Raw genomic sequence first — 5591 nt, 5'->3', positions numbered from 1 at the left:
GGAGGTGTTCATTTGCTCCCAATAGTTTTGAGGATGAAAGTGCATCCCTTGAGGTATCTCAGGGATTTCATGATGAGTGGGATCTCTTGTTTGCTCCATCCTTTTCTTAGTGATGGGCTTGTCCTCATCAATGAGGATGTCTCCCTCTATGTCAACTCCAACTGAATAACAGAGGTGACAAATGAGATGAGAAAAGGCTAACCTTGCCAAGGTAGAGGACTTGTCCGCCACCTTATAAAGTTCTTGGGATATGACCTCATGAACTTCTACTTCCTCTCCAATCATGATGCTATAAATCATGATAGCCCGGTCTATAGTAACTTCGGACCGGTTGCTAGTGGGAGTGATTGAGCGTTGGATAAACTCCAACCATCCCCTAGCCACGGGCTTGAGGTCATGCCTTCTCAGTTGAACCGGCTTCCCTCTTGAATCTCTCTTCCATTGAGCGCCCTCTTCACAAATGTCTATGAGGACTTGGTCCAACCTTTGATCAAAGTTGACCCTTCTAGTGTAAGGGTGTTCATCTCCTTGCATCATGGGCAAGTTGAATGCCAACCTTACATTTTCCGGACTAAAATCTAAGTATTTCCCCCGAACCATTGTAAGCCAATTCTTTGGGTCCGGGTTCACACTTTGATCATGGTTCTTGGTGATCCATGCATTGGCATAGAACTTTTGAACCATTAAGATTCCGACTTGTTGAATAGGGTTGGTAAGAACTTCCCAACCTCTTCTTCGAATCTCATGTCGGATCTCTGGATATTCACTCTTTTTGAGTTTGAAAGGGACCTCGGGGATCACCTTCTTCATGGCCATAACTTCATAGAAGTGGTCTTGATGCACCCTTGAGATGAATCTCTCCATCTCCCATGACTCGGAGGTGGAAGCTTTTGCCTTCCCTTTCCTCTTTCTAGAGGTTTCTCCGGCCTTAGATGCCATAAATGGTTATGGAAAAACAAAAAGCAATGCTTTTACCACACCAAACTTAGAAGGTTTGCTCGTCCTCGAGCAAAAGAAGAAAGAAGAGAGTAGAAGAAGAAGAAATGAAGGAGATGGAGATGGCTTTGTTATTCGGCCAATGGGAGAAGTAGTGTTTAGGTTGTGGGAAAATGAGGGGGTGAAGATGGGTTTATATAGGGGTGGAGAGAGGGGTAGGGTTCGGCTTTGGGAGGGTGGGTTTAGGAGGGAAAGTGGTTTGAATTTGAATGGTGAGGTAGGTATGGTTTTATGAAGGATGGATGTGATTGGTGAAGAGAATAGTGGGATTTGATAAGTAAAAGGTTTTTGGGGAAGAGGTGTTGAGGTGATTGGTGAATGGGTGAAGAAGATAGAGAGTGGTGGGGTAGGTGGGGATACTGTGGGGTCCACAGATCCTGAGGTGTAAAGGAAAAGTCATCCCTGCACCAAGTGGCGAGCAAAAATGCATTTATACCAATTCTGGTGTTAAACTCCGGGCTGGTGCCCTTTTCTGGCGTTTAACGCCAGCTTCTTGCCCTTTCCTGGCGTTTAACGCCAGTCTGGTGCCCCTTTCTGGCGTTAAACGCCCAGAATGGTGCCAGACTGGGCGTTAAAGGCCCATTTGCTGCCCTTACTGGCGTTTAAACGCCAGCAAGGTCTTCCTCCAGGGTGTGCTATTTTTTTTTCTGTTTTTCATTTTGTGTTTGCTTTTTCAATTGATTTTGTGAATTCCCATGATCATCAACCTACAGAAAACATAAAATAACAAAGAAAAACTAGATAAAAATAACATTGTGTTGCCTCCCAACAAGCGCTTCTTTAATGTCAGTAGCTTGACAGTGGGCTCTCATGGAGCCTCACAGATGCTCAGAGCAATGTTGGAACCTCCTAACACCAAACTTAGAGTTTGAATGTGGGGGTTCAACACCAAACTTAAGTTGGTTGTGACCTCCCAACACCAAACTTAGAGTTTGACTGTGGAGGCTCTGTTTGACTCTGTTTTGAGAGAAGCTCTTCATGCTTCCTCTCCATGGTAACAGAGGGATATCGTTGAGCCTTAAACATAAAGGATTCTTCATTCACTTGAATGATCAATTCTCCTCTGTCAACATCAATCACAGCCTTTGCTGTGGCTAGGAAGGGTCTGCCAAGGATGATGGATTCATCCATGCACTTCCCATTCTCTAGGACTATGAAATCAGTAGGGATGTAATGGTCTTCAATCTTTACCAAAACATCCTCTACAAGTCCATAAGCTTGTTTTCTTGAATTGTTTGCCATCTCTAGTGAGATTTTTGCAGCTTATACCTCAAAGATCCCCAGCTTCTTCATTACAGAGAGAGGCATGAGGTTTATGCTTGACCCTAGGTCACACAGAGCCTTCTTAAAGGTCATGGTGCCTATGGTACAAGGTATTGAGAACTTCCCAGGGTCCTGTCTCTTTTGAGGTAATTTCTGCCTAGACAAGTCATCCAATTCTTTGGTGAGCAAAGGGGGTTCATCCTCCCAAGTCTCATTACCAAATAACTTGTCATTTAGCTTCATGATTGCTCCAAGGTATTTAGCAACTTGCTCTTCAGTGACATCTTCATCCTCTTCAGAGGAAGAATATTCATCAGAGCTCATGAATGGCAGAAGTAAATCCAATGGAATCTCTATGGTCTCATTATGAGCCTCAGATTCCCATGGTTCCTCATTAGGGAACTCATTGGAGGCCAGTGGACGTCCATTGAGGTCTTCCTCAATGGCGATCACTGCCTCTTCCTCCTCTCCAAGTTCGGCCATGTGGGTCATGTTAATGGCCTTGCATTCTCCTTTTGGATTCTCTTCTGTATTGCTTGGAAGAGTACTAGGAGGGAGTTTAGTAATTTTCTTGCTCAGCTGTCCCACTTGTGCCTCCAAGTTTCTAATGAAGGATCTTGTTTCAGTCATGAAACTTTGAGTGGTTTTGATTAGATCATAGACCATGGTTGCTAAGTCAGAGTGGCTCTGCTTAGAATTCTCTGTCTGTTGCTAAAAAGATGATGGAAAAGGCTTGCCATTGCTAAACCTGTTTCTTCCACCATTATTGTTGTTGAAACCTTGTTGAGGTCTCTGTTGATCCTTCCATGAGAGATTTGGATGATTTCTCCATGAAGAATTATAGGTGTTTCCATAGGATTCTCCCATGTAATTCACCTCTTCTATTGAAGGGTTCTCAGGATCATAAGCTTCTTCTTTAGATGAAGCGTCCTTAGTACTGCCTGGTGCAGCTTGCATTCCAAACAGACTTTGAGAAATCAAATTGACTTGCTGAGTCAATATTTTGTTCTGAGCCAATATGGCATTTAGAGTATCAATCTCAAGAACTCCTTTCTTCTGATTCGTCCCATTGTTCACAGGATTCCTTTCAGAAGTGTACATGAATTGGTTATTTGCAACCATTTTAATTAGTTCTTGAGCTTCTGCAGGCGTCTTCTTCAGATGAAGAGATCCTCCAGCAGAGCTATCCAATGACATCTTGGACAGTTCAGACAGACCATCATAGAAGATACCTATGATGCTCCATTCAGAAAGCATATCAGAAGGACACTTTCTGATTAATTGTTTGTATCTTTCCCAAGCTTCATAGAGGGATTCACCTTTCTTCTGTCTGAAGGTTTGGACTTCCACTCTAAGCTTACTCAATTTTTGAGGTGGAAAGAACTTTGCCAAGAAGGCATTGACTAGTTTTTCCCAAGAGTTCAGGCTCTCTTTAGGTTGTGAGTCCAACCATATCCTAGCTCTGTCTCTCACAGCAAAAGGGAATAGCATAAGTCTGTAGACCTCAGGGTCAACCCCATTAGTCTTGACAGCGTCACAGATTTGCAAGAATTCAGCTAAAAGCTGATGAGGATCTTCCAATGGAAGTCCATGGAACATGTAATTCTGTTGCATTAGAGAAACTAATTGAGGCTTAAGCTCAAAGTTGTTTGCTCCAATGGCAGGGATAGAGATGCTTCTCCCATAAAAGTCGGGAGTAGGTGCAGTAAAGTCACCCAGCACCTTCCTTGCATTGTTGGCATTGTTGTTGTTTTCGGCTGCCATGGGTCCTTCTTCTTTGAAGATTTCTGTTAGGTCCTCTACAGAGAGTTGTGCCTTAGCTTCTCTTAGCTTTCGCTTCAGGGTCCTTTCAGGTTCAGGGTCAGCCTCAACAAGAATGCTTTTGTTTTTACTCCTGCTCATATGAAAGAGAAGAAAACAAGAAAATATGGAATCCTCTATGCCACAGTATAGAGATTCCTTGAGGTGTCAGAGGAAAAGAAAAATAGAAGGAAGAGGTAGAAGAATTCGAACTTATCAAGAAAGATGGAGTTCGAATTGTGTATTAAGGAGGAGTGTTAGTCCATAAATAGAAAGATGTGAGAAAAGGGGAAGAAGTTTTCGAAAATAAAGTAAAAGATTTTTAAAAATATTTTGAAAAATACTAATTGATTTTCGAAAACTAAGAGTAGGAAAAAAATCAAGTGATTTTTGAAAAAGATTTTGAAATTAGAAATCAAAAAGATATGATTGAAAACTGTTTTGAAAAAGATGTGATTAAGAAGATATGATTGAAAAGATGTGGCTTTTAAAAAGATATGATTGAGAAGATATGATTTGAAAAACAATTTAAAAAGATTTGATTTTAAAAATTAATGACTTGGCTAACAAGAAAAGATATGATTCAAACATTAAACCTTTCTCAACAGAAAAGGCAACATACTTGAAATGTTGAATCAAATCATTAATTGTTAGCAAGTATCTTTGAAAAAGAAAGAAATTGATTTTGAAAATATACGATTGAAAAGATATGATTTGAAAAAGATTTGATTTTGAAAAAATTTTGAAAACTTGAAAGAAATTTGAATTAAAAACAAAATCTTCCCTCTTGTGCCATCCTGGCGTTAAACGCCCAGAATGGTATCCATTCTGGCGTTTAACGCCCAAAACACTACCCTTTTGGGCGTTAAACGCCCAACCAGGCACCCTGGCTGGCGTTTAAACGCCAGTTTTCCTTCCTCACTGGGCGTTTTGAACACCCAGCTTTTTCTGTGTAATTCCTCTGCTGAATGTTCTGAATCTTCAATTCTCTATATTATTGACTTGAAAAGACACAAATTAAAATTTTTTTGGATTTTTAATAATGAGGAATAATCAAAATGCAACTAAAATCAAATAACAATGCATGCAAGACACCAAACTTAGCAGTTTGTATACCATTGACACTAACAAAATGAGAATGCATATGAAAAACAACAAAACACTCAAGACAAGAGAATTTAAAGATCAGAACAAGGAAATCATCAAGAACAACTTGAAGATTAATGAAGACACATGAAAAATGCAAGAAGAACAAAAACATGCAATTGACACCAAACTTAAAATGAGACACTAGACTCAACAAGAAACATAAAATATTTTTGGTTTTTATGATTTTGTAAATTTTTTTTTGGATTTTTTTTTTTTTGAAAATTAAGTGGAAAAGAAAATAAAGATATCAAAATTCTTAATGAGAATTCCAGGAATCATGCAATGTTAGTCTAAAGCTTCAGTCTAAAGGAATTAGACATGGCTAGCCAAGCTTCAGCAGGACATTGCATTCAAGAGCTAAATTGATGAGGATCAATCAGCTT

At 40.1% G+C, this 5591-nt stretch overlaps 1 non-coding gene across 1 annotated transcript; it reads left to right on the top strand.

The window, feature by feature from the left end:
- The first annotated feature begins 3510 nt into the window (after positions 1-3510).
- Positions 3511-3618, top strand: LOC130964922 (small nucleolar RNA R71). Its single transcript, XR_009080986.1, has one exon. It is a non-coding gene; the product is annotated as a small nucleolar RNA R71 (small nucleolar RNA).
- Positions 3619-5591: the final 1973 nt, after the last annotated feature.

The sequence above is a fragment of the Arachis stenosperma genome, chromosome 2 (genome assembly GCF_014773155.1).
Source record: "Arachis stenosperma cultivar V10309 chromosome 2, arast.V10309.gnm1.PFL2, whole genome shotgun sequence".
In the NCBI taxonomy this organism is placed as follows: Eukaryota; Viridiplantae; Streptophyta; class Magnoliopsida; order Fabales; family Fabaceae; genus Arachis; species Arachis stenosperma.
The sequence above is the reverse complement of the archived record's forward strand: the minus strand, read 5'-3'. Positions and strand labels throughout refer to the sequence as shown.